Source organism: Cricetulus griseus, chromosome 3 (genome assembly GCF_003668045.3).
Source record: "Cricetulus griseus strain 17A/GY chromosome 3, alternate assembly CriGri-PICRH-1.0, whole genome shotgun sequence".
In the NCBI taxonomy this organism is placed as follows: domain Eukaryota; kingdom Metazoa; phylum Chordata; class Mammalia; order Rodentia; family Cricetidae; genus Cricetulus; species Cricetulus griseus.
The window spans coordinates 255,888,630-255,911,312 of record NC_048596.1 but is presented as its reverse complement, the minus strand read 5'-3'; the positions used below and the strand labels follow the sequence as shown (position 1 = coordinate 255,911,312).

Genomic DNA, 22,683 nt, shown 5'->3' with positions numbered 1-22,683 from the left:
CCACCTACAATCATCTTCTATTGCTCTATGATCTCAACTGTTATGATAAATCTTTCTGCCAAAAGCCACCAAGCCCCAACGCCACATATGCGCTTTACGCCAGCCGCCTACCTGAATACACAGAAACTTGTATTATGTTCAAATGCTGCTTGGCCAATGACTAGGATTTCTAATCTGTTAGCTCAGTCTTAATTATCATAAATCTATATATTTTATAAGACTTACCTTATCGGACACCTTATTGGCATCCCTCCTAGCCGGTGGATCACATCCCGCCACTGGAGGAGGCGAAGGGGAAAGGGGGCCACTTCCTGTTTCTCCTTGCTAAATATGAGTCTCCTTGCTATGTCACTTCAGGCCTGGATCACCACTTCTCTACTATATTTCCCAGAATCTTCTTTGACTCGTAGTCCTGCCTAACTTGCTGTTTCATTGGCCAAACAGAACTTTATTTAACAATCAATAAGATAAACATACATAGTACATTCCCCATCATCTCCTCTTTTCTGTCTAAATAAAAAGAAAGATAACTTATTTTTTATAATAACTGAAGAAAACTATAACCATAACTATCTGTCTTCAACTCTATCAAAGACCACAGAAGGATAATATATATACTCTAGAACTGACAGAGACATCTGCTGCCTGGACAGTCACCCATAGTGCCTCTGTAACGTTGGGGCATCCATCTTCAGCCCATAGGCCACAGTGTGTCTGGCACACTTCTCCATTTCAACAGGAACCCTTCAGTACTGTCTTGTTTTGTAAGTTCAGCGGTTACTTTCTTGTGGGTCCTGCATGTCTAGTTTATACAGCAACAGTCTAGGCAAGAGCAGTTTCTTGCCCAAATGGCTAATCTTGCCATGTTGAAAGCAAACTCTGTAACAAGTTTCTTCGATGCCCATCCTCCTTTCTGACGTAATTGGTGTGCCAGGAGCAGTTGTGTCTCATTGGCAAGATAGATCCTAAACCATTTAAGTGCCATATTTCTGTAAGTCTTTGAAAGGTTTGAAGAATACCTAACCATCTCAAATACATCTCTATATCTAGAAAACCTAACTAACCTAATTATAAGTTCTGACTATTATAGATAACTATATAACCTGTATTTAATTATGTATATCATTTTAAAAGATCTGTATAAACACAATACCTAAACAAGAGGACACATATACATATCACAAAATTGACCTTAAAGTTGTATCAATAAATGAAAATCCATACCAATGTGAAGTATTCATTCCTATATACTATTCCCCCTTTTCTTTCTTTAAAGAGATTGACTATGCTCATTATCATTTATAACCAACCCCATTTAAATGAAAACAAACATTTATGAGCAATATTTGGGGATTTGGACGTCGTTCCTTCTAAACTGCTTCCTGCTGATTGGGGGCAATGTTCATATACCATAGGGATCATGATAAAACATAGAAACCTGACCAAGTCCTTGTTTTTGTAATCTGTAAGGCTGTATCATCTCAGCTTTAGGGGGTCTTACTTGATCAAACCATATTAGTCTGGAAGGAATCCACAGCTTTTCATTTTCTGTGCAAATACAAGCAAAACCTTTATTTCTAAGTAGCCTGTCCTTAAACTTAAATTTTGAAGTTAGAGCATTTTTAAAATGTATAAGTTGGATTAATTTAGCAGCATTTATAATCAAATGTGTTTTAGCAGCAGTTAAGTCTTTCCTCGGCAATCAAACAATTTAAAGACAACAATATGGCATATAGTATCCAGATTCTCTGTGTATTTTTTATCTTTATGTGGCTTTTTTATTACTTCATTTTTACTTTTTTTTTTAGTTTCTTTTTTCCCCCCGAGATAGGGTTTCTCTGTGGAAATCTGCCTGCCTCTGCTTCCTTCAGCAAATCCTACTGGCATGTGCCATCAGAACCAGCTACTCTATTTCCTCCTGTTATTTTTTTCTCTGACAAGCCTACATATATTTTTAAATGTAGTGTAAACCTTTAGAGGTTTTTCTTTATCTGGATCTGTCTTTATCATCTCGGCAGTGCCGAGTCCAATGCCCAAGAGTGCTTGGACAGTGCAAGCATATGGAAGCTGCTCCGATGCCTCTCAGCAGCCAGACAGGGCAGGCTGTGGTGGCAGGTTTCCCTCTTCCTCTGGGAACCTTGGGGCATGGGGTCATCCCACTCACTGACACCATTCTGTTACGGTAATTCTTTCCGCCAAAACCAGATAAAGTGGGAAATTACCAATACAGAGCCAAGTAGAAATATAACAGTATTTAATAGGGAAAAGCCTTAATTACAGAGTGACCTAGCCAGCCGGCGAGGCAGTGGTCTGTACAGCAAGCCAAAAAAGGAAAAGCAAAATCGAAACCCAGTCACCTGAAACTCTGACTCTACCTCACCCTGACCACACCCTCAAAGGTGTGGTTAGGCACATCCCTAAGCAGGCAGCTTCCCCTACACTCACCGGTTTGTGTAAGAACAACTAATACATGAAGGTGTTTAAATTACCAATATACAAAAAATACTCACTCATGATAGCAAATGTTACCCTACAAAGCCACTGTGATTACAGACTTAGCAAACAAAGAAGCAATGTGCACATAGAGAAATACAAGGTTGAGTTCCTGGAAGCTTCCAGGAATATCATTGCCACCTGATCAACACATAACCTTGTTCTATGTGTTCTGCTTAAATGTACTTTATATGGTTAATATATCACATTACCAGTGATTTCATGGCCAATACCTAAATGAAACTTCTAACACATGTGATTTCTCAGTTGTATCTCACAAAGTTCCTACACTTAGAAGTTCTAGATGGAACTTCAACACAATGGTTGTCGGTCACTATAAAAAGTAAAATCAACAATAAAAATAATAACTAGTGCCCAAAATATGATACCAAACAAACCAAGAAAAGGCTCCTTGCTTCAGTAGGAGAGCTGAAATGTGAAGGCAGAAGACTGCCTGGTCAACCTTAGCAGCAGGGTGCATATGTATCAGCCTATCCTCAATGCCCCTGCCTCTGCTCAGTGCTATCTCAAGTCCTGATTTTAGGTACAATTAATTCTGAAGAGTGAGCAAATACACATACAGGAGGCTTGCATGATGCGGACTGAGTGTACACCAAGACACTGTTCATAGTAGATGCTTCACAGGAAGGGAAAGGGGTGGCTAGGCAAAAGAAGGAGAAAAAGTTTCATTTTACTCTAAGGCCTTTTATCCATTGTGTTTTGCAAAGAGAGAGGAGAAAGACGGAGGAAAAAAAGAAGAGGGAGAGAACGTTCACATGTATGAACTTTATGATGATATTACATATAAGAAAACAATACTAAACACATTTTAAGATTTTACAAAATTAAATTTTGGCTTGAAAAGATCCATCTATTTTTCCTACATTAAGGCAACTGAAAGCAGACTCTCATATGAGGAAATAGCACATAAAATGACTGAAAAGCAAATAATACTAACAACTTAAGTTCTCAGTTCCCACCAAAAGGGGAGGTAACAGAGAATATAACACACACAGAAATTGTTTTCAAATAACTGCATCAGAAAAATAGCTTTACACTGCACCTATGATCTCCCAGGAAAATTAAGTGTGATATTTTGTACAACATTTAAAAATCATTCTGTGTAGAACAGTAGCTATTCCCAAGACTACCACCAGTAGCAGCAGCAGCTGTAAGCAGAGTTTCATCCAGGTACCTGAACAGATACTTAGAAAATGGGCAGTCACTACTTTAAAAACCCTCAGGACACATGGGTTTCAGTAAGGAGACCTCGGAAATCTACAGGAACTCATGTAGTAGTTCAGTACTTATTCCTAGCATAGGTGTGGACTTTGGTAGACCAATCCACATACAGGGATACTCCCTGAGCCTTACACAAGGGTGGGCCTAGGTCCTATCACAAAGGATAGGATTGACACTGATGGCCCCCTATGGAAAGCCTCACCCTCCCCTGGGAAGCAGAAAGGATAAGTGATTGGCAGGGTATTAGTTTCAGGGGTGGGGGTGGCAGGGGAGGAGGGGAGGGAGTGGGATCTGGGATTGACATGTGAAACAATCTTGTTTCTAATTCAAATTTAAAAAAAAAAACAAACAAACAAACAAAAAACAAAAAACAAAAAACCCTCAGGACAGACTCAGGGGTCAATTAAAATTTAGGTCTCATGAAAACAAAAACTATAAGCTATAAGAAACTATAAGCTTTTTCTATTGACAATGGTTGATCATTAAAAAACCTGTGGCTATTTTATGTAATCACATGAGAGTCACAGACCATATATAGTGTCTCATTCTCTTTATGTAATTAACGTAAGAGAGAAAACTAATCTTTGGTGAAAAAAATTAGAATACTACACTCCTCTGGCAAGCACCAGTAATGAATAACTGGAAAGGCACCAGAAGATACTTAACATTGACAATGATGTTTAATAGCTTGATAGGTTTGAATTATACAGGTGCAAATATCTGCCACAAAGTGGTGGATGATATACCTATTACCTGTTCATTTCACTGTATGTAGATTTTGTGTGAGTAAACCATAGTCACATACAAATATGAGCTCTTGGGATAGGTAGGGTGTTAGTATGTGGGGCAAGGGAGGAGGGGAGGGAGAGGGAACTGGGATTGACATGTAAAACAATCTTGTTTCTGATTCAAATAAAAAAATGGAGAAAAAAACAATGTGAATACATACACAACAAGATTTTTGCTGGAGACAATGAATTACGTGCCCGCGCGCGCGCGCACACCCACACACCCACACACACACACACACACACACACACACACACACACACACACACACACACACACACACACACACACACACACACACACACACACACACACACACACACACACACACACACACGCAGACGTACCATGGGCCTCAGTAAGGAATAACATAACTTTTTTCAGGACTACATGGATAACACACAGAGAGCTAGAAGAAAGTCTTTACTAAACAGCCCAGGCTGGCCTCAAACTCAAAACAAGTTTCCTTTCTGGGCCTCCCAGTGCTGCACTACAGGTGTAAACCACCAATGCAGCCAACACTACCCATCAGCTGACTGCATATCCTGAATTCACAGATGGCTGGTTTTCCAGGACATCAGGATGGGGGTGCCTGGGAGCTGAAGGCACAGCTGGTATAGAGCCCACTGTTTCACAAAACCAAGCCGTGAAGCCATCCCCAGCATCCCAAGGTGTTTTTAATGAGATTTCTCCAGTTATTTTGGTGACAAAGCAGTTGAAAAGAAGGAAAGTAGGGAGGCCTATATTCCCTATGACAAAATGCTTCAAAACCAGAAAGTCCGTTTTCTTTTTAACCTGCCTATGAAAGATTACAGGCTTGTTTTCTGACTTTGACACTTATTTGAAATTCAGATTCTTTAATATGCTGTGGAGATAATTAATATAATGTGAAAATCTAAGGATAAAGTTATAGAACAAAGAAAGGAATATTCTTAAAGTTCAAGCCTCTTTGCTATGCCTTCACAGCATGTAACTGCCAGCTGCTCTCAGGCACACAATTCAAACACTGAGCTGAAAGTCTTCCTCTGTACATCCCCATTGCCTCTGTGTGTGTGTGTGTGTGTGTGTGTGTGTGTGTGTGTGTGTGTGTGTGTGTGTGTGTGTGTGTGTGTGTGTGTGTGTGTGTGTGTGTGTGTGAGACAGAGAGAGAAAAAATTGGTGGGGAAGGCCTTCCTTCAAGGAGCCCCAGCTTCAGGAATCTTTCTCTGTAATCAAAATGCTTCTTGAGTTAATTTAACTCACCTGAGAGGGAGGTAACATCCACTCAAATACACTCTGCTGAGTCCAGCTGTGTTGCTGTAACAAAACCCTAAGGCTCAACATGTTATCTGATTCACAGTCCTAGAGGCTCAAGGTCAGAACCTGAGGACCATCTTCTCACTGGAAAGTCCTGAGGTAACATGAGGTGTCTGTCACAAAGCAGGGAACAGGAGGCAAGAGTCTCTTTTGAACCTGCTTCATTTAAGCCACTGGGATTAATATTTGGATTAATCTTATGTAACTCCAATCTTGTTACAAAGGCCTCACTTCTAAACACCAGAGAATAAAAGTTCCACCTTCCTGCTACTGCACATTGGAAACTCAAGCTGAACCTAAACTCAAGACCATCAGCCAATGAGTTTCACAGTCAAGGAGTCCTAACACTCCTTGATATTTTTCAGTATCAGGAGAGTAGCCTGCAATAAGATTGCTCACCTCTACAGCAGGACAAAGAATCAACATCACAAACGGCAGTTATTTCCTTCCCATTGCTTCCAGCTGAGTCACTAACAATGCAATTCATGTATCAACTCATTTAGTCATCATCCTAATTCAAGACCACTACTATTTTATAGAACACACACTTGTAATAAAAACACTCAGGAAGCTGAGGCAGGAAGACTGCCATGAGTTCAAGGATAGCTTGGGATAGAGACTCTCTTTGTGTGGAGGGGAGGATGAGATGCTAAAGTTACAGAGTACGGTTGGACTGGCAAGAATCTAAACTCCAGTTCCAACCACAAAACTCAAATTACACTATTTTGGATCAAAGATAAATTTCAGTTACCCAGGCCAAGTCTTCTCACCCTCGGTTCTGTGCTTCTGACTGATGAGCAGAGCTTATCATTTGGAGTAATGGTCCTGGTGGTGATTTGGTTCTGGCTCTAATACTGAACCACATTCTCAACAGCCTCTCCTGTCAGCAGACTGGAGAGTAGTGGTCTATTCAAGTAGTAATAATGGGAGCCCACAAGTAAGAATATGCAACTAGCAGCCACATGTATGAGAAAATGAACTTTGAAATCTATCACAGGGCTAAATACCTGCAACCTGTCTCCAGACCTAAGGTATCTGTTGGCTCACTTTCCACTTCTATGTCCACAAGCCCATACCTACATTACTGCAGACACCTGCACAGCACACTTCAGATCTGAGCAAGGATTGTTCCAGCCACTAAAATGAACAAGGGTCAACTCCAAGTGTCTTGAATATTTGAGCTAATAAATAACTTTTTATTCCTTAAAGAAACTAGGGGAGTAATTTCTCTGTTAGTATTTTTAACCTGTAAGTTTATGATATATACCCATCACAGGGACATGAGTTTCCGCAAGACAGAATGCCCTTTCTCCGACAGGTCACTCCAGATAGTCCATGTGATAGTAGCTTCTAGGAGAGCTTGCTTCCCCAGAGTCCCTGCCATATTTAGCTGCCCACAGTCCTAGGCATCCACAACCCCATGATGCTGTACAGCTGGAGGATACTTTAGCATAGCTCTACTCTTTCACCTCTTTTCAATTTCCTACACAGGGAACTAGAGCATATCATAACTTTTACTCTTCTGTAAGTTTTCTCAATTTTCCCAGTAGACGAAAGTCAAAACATTAACAGTGCAATCATCTATCTGTACAGGGCTGGAGGAAAGGAAATAAATACAATGAGAATGTTCAGGCAGCACTGAAAAGAGTGATGCTCAATGAACTTAAGGCTCACTCCACAAGACAGAACTTATGTCTGGTACTGTTGAATGGGCCAAAAGCCCATGGCTGGCTAGGCCATAGGTCCTACAGGAGAAACTCTACTACTATTCTGCTAAACAGATATAGTAATAAATTTCTCCTTAAGTTCTTATTTTTATACCCAAAGAATTGTCCCTCTCCCATCCCTCATTAGAGAAGCTGCTTTCTACAGGAGATGGCAATTAATACACAGAAGCACAACTGGTCAAGATGCACAGCATAGGAGATGGTGGAAGGCTGCATTGTAAATGTGACAACCATGTCATACCTCCATCTCTTCCCTCACTGAGGCTCAGGGATCATCATGTAAGAGAGGACAGAAAGACTGTACAAGACAAAGGTACTGGAAGGCTGCAGCAAAACAGTATTCTCTGGACATAACAGTGGCACTGCGCATGTGAACTCACAGTGGCTATGACTGTATCTACAAGACTTGCACAAAACAAACAGCCAAAGTCCTACCTAGAATGAACAGGGGAGAGATTCATGAATTCTCAGCCCCAGCTAGGGAGCTAGTTATTAGCAACTAATGGATACTGGGATGGGAAAATGAGTTTTCTTCACAGGTACAGAGAAACTACCCATGTGGTTAAAAGAAAGGAAAAAGAGAGACAGCAACTATGATGAGCATGATCAGTGTAGGAATTTTCTGGTGCAGACTGTAGTATATTTTCTTTATAGAATCATATCATCTGCAAATAATGATTCTTTGGTGTCTTCTTTTCATATGTGTATCCCCTTTATCCTCTTCTTGCTCTAGCTAAGACTTAATACACTATGGTAAATAGGAGTGTACATCACCCACACCCAAAAGTATATATAGACAGCACAAATGGTAGTAGAGAAACTATTAAATTCATTTTTTAAAAGGATGAAGTAGGGTGGAGAACCAGGAAGACATTAAAGGGACAGGTTGGGACTAACTATAGTCAAAATATATTGTATGATTGTATGACTTTTTGTAATTCAAAAAAATTATTTAGAAAGAGACAAAGAGAGAACATGAAGTTGAGAGGGAAGAATTGTAGGGGCATAACAGGGAATTTGAAGGAAAAAAGGGGGTGGATTTGATGAAAATATACTATGTAAATGTAAGAAATTCTCAAACAATTAAAAAGCAAAAGATGCTATGAGAAGACAAGCATGTTACATACACCTGTAGATCAAACCCTTGGAGGATACAGAGGAGGATCAGGAGTTCAAAGCCATGCTCAGCTGCCTACTGAGTGTGAAGTCAGCCTGGCCTACATGAGACCATAACTCAAACAACAAAAAAAAAGATCAGAAGACAAATTTGGTCATCTTAAAAGAAGAGAATAGGATCCAGAAAAGATTTGATTTAGTTTAGAATGCAAGCCAGTCTACATGGTACAGACTGACTTTGTGGAGCTAGTACTTCCAAACAGAAAGATCACCCTCAGACTACCTTTATGAGCCACCCGTGCCTTTGATGAAAAAACACATCCTGCCACATCATCACAGTGAAGCCCAACAATCAAGGGCTCCACATAGCCAACCAATGTTAATTTGCACAATGACGTGAACATGATACATTTACATTGGCTGGTTAAAACAAGTGGAATTATTAAAATGTGTTGATACAAATAAGAACACAATCAGAGACAGAGGTAGATATAATCAAGTATGTGAATGTTGTCACCAATAGTCAAGTGGACAAAGGACCTAAGCTGATCAATTCAGTGTGCTAAGGGAGGAGGAAGAATAGGTACACATACCCCAAACACTAAGAAAGACTAAGGTTATCTAAAGACTGCTCAAGCAACAAGTGACTAGGAAGGAACTTTAGAAAACACCACTAAAACACAAAGCCAAAACCAATATTGTAACATCCCAATAACTGTGGCTCAAACTGCAATGTCATCTATCAGGAGAAGGTAGCCAGTGGCTCAAAAGGAAAAGGCAGGACAATGCCCAAATCTACTTCATGCATTCCTATTCTATCCTTCACAAAATGCTCACGAGTGAATCCTTCCTTAAAACTGCACTGATGGTTTATTCCAGTGATTAGAGCTAGCATTCCTGCTGACAGAAGCAGAATTTAAGCTACAAAATAACTAGCTTGCAAGAATGTCCAAGTTTCAATTTGATATATTTTAATGATTTTAAAAATCCATTTGTGTTGCATAAGTCATGGAAATAAAAACATACATTTATAACTAGAAATGTTATACTGCTTTAGTTCTCTAGGAACAAAAAAACCAAGTGTTTAACTTCTGTACATTAAATTTAGGTCATCTTTTTCAGGGCTGGGTTGAGAATGGAAAAAGAGGACAGCAGAGGATAGCAGAAAAAGGACAGAAGCCAATATTTTTGCTAAAACATGGCTTATGTTTTCTTTGCAGCTCTAGCTTATGCTGGCTATGCCACAGGCTATGTGACAACTGGCTACAATGAAACTGAGGGAGAAGGGCTGTTGTTGTAGCTTACTTGAGCCTCTCCTATAGCCTAGGCCGGTCTGGAATTTACTTTGTAACCAAGAATGAACTTGAATTTCAGATCCTCCTATTTCTTCTTTTGGAGTATTAAGATTACAAGTGAGGGGCTGGAGAGATGGCTCAGAGGTTAAGAGCACTGACTGCTCTTCCAGGGGTCCTGAGTTCAATTCCCAGCAACCCACATGGTGGCTAACAACCATCTATAATGAGATCTGGTGCCCTCTTCTGGTGTGCAGATATACATGGAAGCAGAATGTTGTGTACATAATAAATAAATAAAATCTTAAAAAAAAAAGATTACAAGGGAATCTCCACAGTGAGTTTTATGAATAAACCAAGAGCTTCACGCATGCTGGACAGATGTTCTACCAACTGAATTACATCATCAGCCCAAGAAGCTACTTTTAGTTATACACAGTTAATGGCGCAGAATTTCCAGATTCCCAAAGAACTTGATTTGAGTTTGGGGAGGGGAACCTAAGCTCTGGTTCCCTAATTCTCTGGTGAGAATACAGCCCAAATGACACCTTGATTTCAGTATTGCAAGCTTGTGAAAGAGCAAGCAGGTGAGATGGGACTGGACGGCTGCAGACACTATGAAAGAGTAAATGGGTGCTATGTAAAGCTGCTAAGCTTGGGTTAACTGTTACACAATAAAAGGATGTATAGTTAATAAAAAACGCTAAATGGCTTTCCATTCCTATCACTAAAAGCTATATCTATCAAGGGTCTCAAATACACACACACACACACACACACACACACACACACACACACACACACACACACACACATGCATGCCTGTGTGTACATGTTTGCTTTTGATGTTCCAGCTAACAGATTACTTTACCTCCAATCCAAAACAGTTGATATGCCTTATGTTAAAAAATAAAGCCAGGTAAGCGAGCATTGCAACCTAACAGTACATGAAGTAAGTAAATATATTAAAAAAAATAACAATAGGAACTTTAATAGTTTGGGTGTGATATCACCCACTAACATCTGTGTTTGAACACCTGGTTCTCAACAGATGGTGCTTTGGGGACATGTGGCCTAGCTTCCAAAGGTGCACCTTCAGAGACATATACTGGACTCTGCTGTTGCCCACCATCTGCATTGTGCTCTTGCAGCACTGTGAAGAAATCCACTTCTTGTTCCCAATGCCACACCTTCTCCATGATGACAGACAGAAAGCAGGAGTCAAAATTAAGCACTGATCCCAGAAATTTTTTCTTTCGGTATTTATTTTTTCAGACATACGAGAAAGGCTGGAAAGAAGGGGCTAGTTTCCTTCTCTTTTCTCTTGTATACTTGTACATCCCAAATGGTGGCTCTAAATAAACACTGTGGCTGCCACCCCTAACAATTTTTTAAAACTCCCACAATTTCCAGTTACTTGGGCATGTTAGGGCCTTGAGATTTTTAAATGATAAGACCCCAGTGTCTTTACTCTTCTAGAGGAAGAGCTTGTGGTTTTCTATGTTTTATAATCCTGAACAATATACTTAGAGCTAAGATTATGGTCTATTCTCAAAGTGTTTGTACCAAAGAAGCAATCTTAGCTTTGGATTTATTTTAACTCCCTCCCCACAAAAGACAATATTGCATAAATAAGACAAGGGCTTTCAGGGGGAAAGCAGCTGAAATCAAATCAACTACCCATACACCTCTACAGTTGTTCTATGAGGTCAGACAACTGCTCTGGGCTAAAGAAGTAAGTAGTTCTCTCCTTCTTCCAGTCTCCAGAAAGGCATCAAGCAAATGAAGCCAGTGCCTCTAAAGTCACAAGGTCCCAACAATAATATCTATTCTTGTCTCTCGCTTTTCTACAAAATATCAAATAAATGCCCAGAAGAAGAAAAAGGAAAAGGGTGAGTACAGGTATAGGCTATCTGAAACATTTATTGTGCAATATCACTATGTTAAAGGTGATTGTGTTGCAGAGAAAATATTAGTCATTTTTTCAGTTTCCTCTTTACTAAGTATCATCAGCTGCTTCATTATTACTTATACAACCTCTAAAAATTTTCACAGGCTAAACAACTCAATATAGTTTGGTTTCACCTAACAACAATGGCAATAGTGTATATTATAACCAAGTGGTAGCTGCTCAAAAACGAGTTAATTTCAAACAAAGAATTGTTCAAAATAATCACTCAACAGTTTCTACCTGAGTGACATCTGTGCACTTAATTAAAATGATTATAGATGCCAATACTGGTCAAAAATAACATCAGCACACAAGTACAAAGACACAAAGAATAAAAACACATCTATTAATAGCATTATAGATACAGCCTATCCATGCATAAGGCTTCCAACATTAAAGGAGAAACACAAAATACTGTTTAGTGTTAATTGTGAGCTTGGACACCTGACAAGTGAACTTGCTTCTTGTTGCCAGGTCTCAGGAGAACATTTATGTCTCAGTCAGACCTAAGCTATCTAACAAATCACAAAGGATGAGAGGGAGACACAAGTGAAGTAGACAAAGTCTTTGCAATAGATGAACCACTGAAAGCAATGAAAATTCCCAAAGTTTGAACATGGATTTAAAAATAGGAATTCAGGACCATAGCTCTGCAGGACATGGACACATGTCTAGGAAACCTAACTTCTCAAGAACCATCGGAGAAATCACCAAAAGGCAGGACCAGACCCTAATCAATACTGACACAGAACACCTTGCTTTTCAGATAGAGCTGACATGCACATAAGTCATGGGCAACATTAACCTGGGTTCCAAAAACCAGAGGGAAACAGGATTTACCTGTCAAGACTACCAACATCAGCTAGATGCATTCTTTTTAGTTTCTTGGCAATATAACTTTTCTGGCTAGTTTCCTTAGTGTTAAATGATTTATAATTACCTTACCTTTAAAACCAGTAAGAAAATATTACGGAGAACCAAGGAAAACTATGCACAAAAACTATGACACATCTCCTAATTTAGGCTGTATTCTTTAAGATTACTAACATACCATGCAAGATGGAAGTCACAATTTCTGACTCTAGGGTTTGTTTAGGATAAAATCCTGTCATCACAATCACCATCGCCACCATGACCACAGCCACTTTCTGAACATCATTGAATACTAGGACTGTAGAAGATCTTCACATGTGTTATCTCATCTTCCAGGGTTACATCTACAGATTTGCAGATTTTTAGTTATGTATTTATAAATATATATTTAAAATACATCTTGTCAAGCACATGCCCATAACCCTAGTCCTTGCACTTGGGAGGCAGATTCAGGCAGATCCCTAGTCATTCAGGCCAGCCTGTCTGGAAAGTGAGGCCCAGGTCAGCCAAGGCTACATAATAAATTAATCTCACATACTTCATACATAACTCAATGTATGGAAATAAAACTGAAATTTAAAGAAAATTTTAAATGTTAAGCTTGCACTGCCTCCTCTGCCCCCTCCATGTGTGCTTCATATGTGCACATACATACATTTGGGCATCTACACATCCTCAGAAAAATCCTTAACACACCACTTGCATCTTTCTAAATTAAGAATCTGCACTGATGGAATCCTGTGGTTACACAGCAGTGAGGACAGATCCACCTTACTATCTTAAGGGACTGACACTCGTTTTTTCTACTGAAGATGTGAAGGTTGCTTAAAAATTTGGTTAAGATGAGAAACTCTATGAAAGGCATACTATACATACATCTTTACATATACATTTTTAGGACAGACTAAAACTTAAGGGATTTGGAACAATTTTAAAACGTCAAAAGGTTTATATGTTTTAACTTTTAACAGATATATGTTTTAACTTTTAACAGAGAGGACCAGACGGATAATAATAGAGGAAGAGTTCACCTAAGAGATAGTATCATGTAGGCCTCCTTCTAATAGTGTATGTGAGCCACATTCCAATGCTCTTCATAATAACCTAGGTGAGGAATCTATTTTTACCTCTACACCGTCAGATACTTTTTCTAAAATAAAACTGCACTAACTGGTATAGAAGAAGATTTAAAAATAAGTGTTACTTTGCAAAACTTCCTGTTATTTAAATGATCAGACCTGAAATCAAGAGTTTAAAATGCATGTGTCTGGAGGGCTGTAGTGTTTCTAAGACTACAAGTGCATTTCTAAGATGTGATTAACAAGGGAGCAGCCCTAAAGACTCTAGGTAACTTAGAGGAGATGTGGCAAATGTAGAGAAAGTCTGGAAGTTTCATGGAAGAGGTAAGAGGTGAGGCTCGAACCTTGTATTCAATGAGTCAAGTCTAAAGAGTTCAAAACAGAAGGGGAAATACAGTAAGCGCTACAGGACAAGAAGAGCCTCAACAGAATTCCAAGACAGTACAGATGATGACAGGACATGCTCTTGATCTAACCTAGCTAAAGGATGAGCTGGCTAGGGACAGATGGGTCTTCTCTGACTCATCAAGGGGCTAATGGAATAACACAAGCAAGAGCACAAAAGAGCACAGAAACACAAATAAACCTTTCCCAAAAAAAAAAAGTATGTTTAAAAACAGACATACTCAGAGGTAGAGATTCAGAAAGATACTAGACTCTGCTCCATGTACACAGATTGTCAGTGAGAGCTGGTTCCCTAACAAGAAAGACCTTCTTTAGATACGTTCTAGCCTAGAAAAACTCGACTTGAAATGATGCGTAGCAAAGTGAAAACACACTTCAACTTTCCCATTCATTATTTTATATTCTGACTGTATCTGCAGTTCAATCATTTTGAACCAGAGGCAACAGCATGCTCCAGCCAAAGCAAGACAAACATACAGGTCCAACCAGGAATATAGCTTACACATGATGGGTGAGTTCTACATACAGGCCTTTCTGCATTTTACGCATCTCAAGCACAACCAAAATACTGGACATCACTTTTATCAGATATTTTACTTTGCTCTCTGATGTCTCTAATATAACTCCAACAAATTAGTAAAAGGTATTTGAAGATGAAAAATGCAAAGCAATTCAGAAAGCAAAATGGTACACTTTATGGAGCTAAGAAAAGAATTTGGGTAAAACTCAAAGATTCATATAAATACAAACCACCCTCCTCTCTTTCCCTCTCCCTCCCCCTCCCCTTCCACCTCCACCTCCACCTCCCTCTCCCCCCTCTCTCTCTGTGCTTGTACATTGTTCCCATGTAGGCACATGTGGAAGCCAGAAGCTGTTTTCCCACCTTATTTTTTGAGGCAGGGTCTCTCACTGAACCTGGAGCTTGTCATTTAGGCTACACTGGCTGCCAGAGAACCCCTGGAAGTCTCCCACCTCCTCTGGCTAGCTCTGGGACTAAAGATGTATGCCATCATACCTAGTGTGGGTACTAAGACAGGAACCTGGGTCCTAGTGCAAGCACTTTCCCCACTGAGCTATCTCATCGGCTGTAGAACAACATTCATGGCATGGCCCATATATAAACCTAAGAGTTAACTCTGCTAGCCATATCTGTTTTAGTGAATAAAAACAAGTTTGTCATCTTCTCTATCCCTGACACTGACCACCACAGGCCTTGATAGTACTGCAGATAGGCACTTGTTCTGTTTGTATTTCCACAATCATCAGTAAGCCCTTGGGCTTGATATTAGATGCATTATAATGACAAATGGGGTTGAAAAACAGAAGATTGCCCCTATTTTATGATTTCCCTATCTGAATCTATAACATAACATAAAGAGTTTATACCATCAAGTCAATTAAAATTCAGATTGTTTGAGTGAACACAATTTTAAATGAGGCAAATGATGTTGACCTGAGTAGATCAGCTACTTCAGTATACTAAAATCATCAAATCAGCCCAAAATTGCTAGGATAGCATCTTTAAAGGGCATTCATAATTTGACAGTTTCTTAACACCATGTTTTCATTTAGCCATTCTATGTCTCTGCTGTCTTCTTTATAACCATATACTTCTTTCTATTGATCCTCAACACTTCATACATTGATATGAAACTACTGCCAGATGAAATAAAGTCATACATTTATGAAAAGCTTCCATGAAGTCCTTCAAATTAAGAAAACATAAGAGCCATGCATCTGCACAGTGCTTCTGTGAAGTCATACAAATGAAGAAGACATACAGTATATGGGTAGCTTAATATGTTCTTGTATTTCCAGGACCCCACTGAGTGCTGGCTGCACACCTGGCACTCAGTGAATCCTGCTACCTCTGAGACCTATAGTTTCATACCTAAAAAGCAGATATCAAGAACACCCATCTCAGAACTGATAAGATCACTCAGTGGATAAAAGTGTTTGCCACCATGCCTAACAACCAGAATTTGAATCCCCAGGAGAAAACAGACTGTTACTAATTGTCCTCTGACCTCAAGCACATGTACAGCCACACATACACATGTGCACACAAAACAGATAAATATAATGGAAGAGGAGGAGGAGGAAGAGGAGGAGAAAGAGGAGGAGGAAGAGGAGAATGATGATGGGGGTGATAATGATGATCCATTTCAGAGTTCAAACCCAGGTATCAGAGTTTCTAAGACAACTAAATAAATGCAGTGACAATATTAAAGCTAATGTTTACTACACAATGATCATATCTTCACATGAACTTTCTTGCTAATTATAACTTGGTAATATTATCATAGATAGAGGGTACCAATCCCTTTAAAACCCAATGACTATAAAAAGAATTGCCCTTACTTTCTATGAAGCAACAAATATTTTCAGCCATTCACCTTGACCACTGGAATATTTCTACACCTTGTTTCAGGTCCAATCATGTCAATCCTACTCTCCCTAATTTTTAGACTCAATGCTAAATGACTGAGTTACAGTCCCAATTGGAGTGAGTCATGGAAAGCTATTCCAGTTTTTCTTAAATGTCCTTACCAATCTCTGACTATTCATTATTAGCCCTAACATTACATGGAAAGTACAGGTGAATGTGAACAAGATGTCTAATAAGTTCCTTTACATGGTCAAAGACGACAAATAGGTAAGCCACTTGCAGAACACTATAATTTGAGTCCTATCCTATGACCAGGGAATACTAAGTGGCATAACCCAGTTAACCAGACATGAGAGAGGCAGAGACATGTGAATGATCCCAGAGATGTGATCTCTAGATCTGATTACTCTCTCATTTACACAGCACCTCAAAACTGCAACCCCTTAGTCAGGTAAAAACTCTATGAAGAAAGTAACACTAAAATGAAAACAGCCAAGCAAAATAGGAGAAAATTTAATTTTTTCATCAAAGCTTACCTAAATATAAGCTTGAAAATAACAATCTATGAGAAATAAGACTGCAAAAAAATATGCTGGATAATCTATAATTTTTACTTTTGACACAGCAACACTTAAGTCCTTTAGAGCATAGGGCACTGGAGTACATACATATTATGACTACTCAAATCTAGCTACCCATCAGGATAGAAAGAAAAATATATACTGAAAAAAAAACTTTGCAATAATTCAAAGGATTATGAAATTTGACTGATACCATCTGCTGATGAGTTATTTTATGTTCTAGAAGATTCCTATATTTGCCCTAATATAAATAAATTTCCTCCCCAGATTTGAAACTAAAGAGCAGTGGTCATTTGCTCCATTACCATGTAAGGAAGGTCTTACACATACACACACCACAACTATCTTAAATGCCCCTGCAACCAAGCATTAACAACAACAAGCATCTTCCTACTTCAGTACATAACACTGAGGCAAAAGGAACTACTAGGATAGAAACAGTACAATACACATCTTCCAGCCAAACATGATGGCAGACACCAGTATATTGACACTCTGGAGGCAGAAGATAAGTAGTCCAAGCCCATTCTGTAGTGAGCCTATCTCAACAAATAAAATAAAACCAAGATATACAATAGGGGAAAGTCAAAAGGGCCTTCACAAACCTACACAAAGAACTACAGGCAACTAAGGTGAGAAGAAGAAATGGTCTTCATGCTCTAGGAAGAGCATGTCAATTAGTTATCCAATACCATATAGCCCTGAAAACAGCCATACAAAGAACTTTATATGGACTAAGGAGGTTATATCTTATGTAATTCAACATAACAATTCATGAAAAAAAAGAGGCCATTAATTTGAATGAGAGCAAAGAGGAGTATATGGGAAGGTTTGGAGGAAAGGAAAGGGAAAGGGGAAATGATAAAATTATAATCTCAAAAAATTAAATTTAGCTTTTAAAAAAACTAAAAAGGCAAAAGTCTACATGACCAGGCAGTGCTTAACCAAATCAAGTCCCGAAGAATATTTGCCTGTTTGGTCTATGCAAACGCCAGGCAGTGTCAGAACTGTCACAACAAATGGCAGAGAGGTAAACAACTGGTTGATGGGAGAGGAGCAAACATTTTACATCACAAGTGTTATGAAAAAGACAGCTGGAAGCCATAGCACAGCGCTAAGCAGAGTCAATCCACATACTGGAAAATTCACTTCCCATTTCAATCATTCAAAATTCTAAACCATTATCTGACAATGAGAGAAACTCAGTAAGGTGATGCACAACCTAAAATTGTAAGACCCACGCTGATGAACTGTTTCTAAGTTGGCTGTTAGCTATACGTTTTCCAGAATAATGATGTTCACCAGAGGACTAAATACAGAATAACTGAAATGGAGGAGTTTCTGAATTCAGGAAGGCACCCATCAGAGAAAGGACTGCATCAGAAAAGGAAAGAAATGAAGTTCTCAATCAGGACACTCAGATGGAGAATTGCTCCAGGACTGCCTTCAACAGGAAAGACTGACTAGAGAAGGTATACATGCTCATGTCCAGAGACAGGTCCAAGGAACATGAGCAGCAATAGAACAAAACCCAGAAAATGTGACAGAAATTCAGGTAGAAGCAAGACTGTTCTTAAAGACTGTATGACCTACACCACACCAAAATCCACACAATCAACTAAACTGGGTTCCCAGGGGCTCACAGAGACTGAACTGCCAACCAGAGAGCATGCATGGGACTGACCTAGGCCCTCTGCACATATGTTAAAATTGTGTAACCTGGTCCTCGCTTTGAGACTCCTAACCATGGGAGCAGGGGATGTCTCTGACTCCGTTACCTGCTTTTGGAACCCTTCCCTCCTACTGGGTATCTTAAGATCTATTAAAGAGGGTATTTTAAAATCATCAAAAGAGTGTTATGAATTTCAAGGATTCTTTTTCTTATCATAATCTCTGAAAGAGGTAAAATTTTCCCAAAGCTATTAACAGTAAGTAGTATGAGCCAGTGGTCAATATGCTATTTCAGGAAAGCACAGGTCACTATCAATGCCAGGGGACTCAACTCAGGGAAAGCAGTATTGTGGACTTAGATACCCATTCCTTAAGGAAGGAGGATAAGAAAGGAGACAGAAGAAAAAATAAACTCAGAGTGTGGTATGTAGTTATCCGGGAGGTCATTGCAAACCCAAAGTAAATTTCATTATAACATACAAAATCTACAATGGCAGGTTTTCCACATTTCCATTCTTCATAAACTGAACTAGCAATGAAGATTTCTTAAAAACAGCATGTGAAACTTCTATAACAGTGTCAGCAGAATGTCCTTTAAAAAATAAAAGATTAGGGGCTGGAGAGATGGCTCAGGGGTTAAGAGCACTGACTGTTCTCCAGAGGTTCTGAGTTCAATTCCCAGAAACCACATGGTGGCTCACAACCATCCGTTATGAGATCTGGTGCCCTATTCTGGTATGCAGGCAGAACACTGTATACTAAATAAATAAATCTTTTTAAAAAAATGAAAGATTAAAAATGACAGCTACTTTTCTTTTTCTCATTAATTTATTTTAGGAGAATAGAGTTAATTCAGAAAAGAGATATGTAGGCATAATTTCCCTGGAATTTGGTAACTGAGATATTATGCCAGCATAAAAAATTACAGCTAACAAGCAGCTACTGCCAGATGCATTTGTGAACGGTCTAAGCTTATTTACCACAACCAGGATTTCTACAAATTAACTCAATAATTAATATCTGCACTGCCCTTAATACAGGATTAGACTGAAAACTGGGGATAACTCCACTAATTACTTGGATTGATTGGACAGAATCTGAAGTCATCATAAGATGATAGTAAATTAATAAAAACTGTACATAAACATATTATAAATGTTGCCAGGGGGAGAGGGTTGATCCACAACACAACCATTATGTACCCCCACATGCCTGATTAGTGTAACCGAAGGAGATACCAAGAAATACCACAGAACCAATCTTGCTGCTTTGTGAACACTCTTTAAGGCCCCAGGTGGACAACAGGGTCAAGCCTGTTGCCCTGGGAACTGGTGCTTCAACAAAGATGGTGGGCAATGAGAAGGAAGAGCTCCAGCTCATCTATAGAGGAAAAGGGTCAAAAAACAAACGAAAGAAAGAAAAAAAGAAAGAAAGAAAGAAAGAAAGAGCAACACCAGCCCTAAAACCAGAGGTAGTGGAAGAAACACACCAGGGCCCTGAAAACCAGAGTCAGTGAAACAAACACTTTATCCCTGAACCCAGGATCAAAGAAAAACACCTTAACTCTGAAACCAAAGCCAAAGAAACATACTTTGGCTGTAAAACCAGAGTCAGTGAAAGAAATATGCCCTGACCCCAAAAGTAGACCCAAAAAGCTGTTTTTACAAAGCCAGTTTAAAAAACACAGTTTGGTCCTGAAAGCAGAGCCAACTCTGCCCTGACCAAATGAAACACAAAACTATTCCCTGAGCAGGAAAACTAATCAACCCCTGACCAGAAAAATCTTCTCCCTAGGAAAACTCGCCCTTAAGAAGCCGGATATAAGGCCCTCTGCCTGTTCAGCTGCTGGCTGTCAGAGGCAGCCAGTCTCCTGAACACCTCGTTCACAAATAAATCTGTTTCTTAAAGGAGTTTTGGGTGGAGATCTTCTTTCACCATCGTGAAGAAGAACCTTTGCTGAGATGTTCCCTTGGAGGGGTGGGTGTCAGCAGAAAAAACAGAAGAAACAGTTACATCTGCTTGGAAACACCCTTAGGAGTTGAGCAGAAAAACTTTTTACTGGAGTGGATAGCTCTGCTAGGACATTCCCTTAGGGGAACAGAGCAGAGCTGAGCTGTAAGGGCTCTCTCTAGGAGAGGAACAGGACTGCTACATCCTGCATGGAGACTATGCTCCACCACACCCCAGCTTCAGGTATAACCTGACTTCCCAGGAAGCCAGGAAACCTTATCCAGCCTCCAGAGCTGTCCTATTGCAGTTCCAGGTATCGCCTCACTTCCCAACGAGTCAGGATACCTTTCCCTTCAAAGCTGTCCCTTTGCAGCTCCAGAGCTCTCCCTTCAAAGCTTCAGAGCTGTAACACTCACACTGGCTTGCACCATCCAGCCTGTCCCTGCTGGAAACAAAGTGGGAGAGAACACCTACATAAGGACCTGCAGAAGAGTACCATAGCAGCCACCTGGGTTAGGCTTCATCTGCTCAGTCACATAATGGCTATAACAAAATGCTGTTTTCTTGTACACAAGGCTACACTCAACCCCCAAATCCAGAGAGTTATGCATCAAAGGAAAGAGATGCAGAGCACACATTGCAGAGACAAGCCAAGGAAATAAATGGTGCTGAACTTAATAATACGGACCAGCCTCCTATGGGCCAGGATCTGTATGGTAGAGTCAGACAGGAAAGAGGGTAATGTCACACAGATAAATGTGTATTTCAAATTGGCACCATATACTGCCAAACAACTTTACACAAAGACTGACCACCAATAACACAAGGAAAGCAACTTTTTCACAAGCATAGTATTTATGAGGCTTTCCTTTTCCATATCTATCAGTCTGATGATTAAAAGTACTCATTTTCTCATTCTCTCATAAGAACATAAAAAATGTCTTCACACTTTTATTAAATTTCCGTACTTTTTAATTGATTCCCTATTCTAAGATACTGATTATTTTCTAAGTAATTTATCTATCATGTTTACTACAAATACTGCAAATGCTGGTCATTTGTGCTTTATTCTTCCTTCTGGCACTTAACAAATATTTGCTGAAAGTTTTCTTGAATAGATGGTGTCTTCATAAACAAGAGGGCCTGTGGCCAGGGTCATAACACCTGCTGAGGAGCCTATTGCCTGAGCTGCAGGAAGTCTGTGCCAGCTCCTGCTCTGCAGTGGCTGAGTGGTCTGACAGACTAATCTGGAATGGAAGCTGCATTCTGCTGAAAGGGACCCCATTCACGTGAGCGTCCGGATAGGCTCAGCAGTGGGGCCCTTGCTAAACCCACACAGTGCTGATGGTGGAGAGGGGCAGGGTACTATAGGTACTGGCTAGACTTAGCACTGGGAAGAAGAGTTAATGTGGGCTTTCTAGAGACTTGCCTAGGGTGTGAGGATGGGGGCTCAGGCACACAGTATGCTAGCAGTTCCTCTCATTTTTGACTTTGGAAAAGGCAACCAATTTGAAAAATTCCCATCAGAGCTGCCGTCCTCGAAGATGATAAGTATCTAAAAGTGACTGTCATGCTACAGGTCTATGTAGCAATCCTGCAATGTTCTAATGTTCTTTACTTTAAAGGGTGTATTTTAGTGAAAACCATTTTTGACAAATGCTCAAATTATTCAATCTGAAACTGTGAGGTACACAGGAAGTAAAGGAAGCAGATATTTGCCAATGCTTGCTGGCAACCTTCTTCTTGCTACAAAATGGCATATCTCTCAACATGATAATCTCAAGAGGTAGGCGACAAATTTGACTTGCCCTCAAATGCACATCTTCAGG

At 39.7% G+C, this 22,683-nt stretch overlaps 1 protein-coding gene across 10 annotated transcripts in view; it reads right to left on the bottom strand.

The window, feature by feature from the left end:
- Fars2 (phenylalanyl-tRNA synthetase 2, mitochondrial) overlaps positions 1-22,683 on the bottom strand; it is a 426,758-nt gene that overhangs the window by 344,712 nt on the left and 59,363 nt on the right. The gene's annotated exons all lie outside the window — the stretch shown is intronic.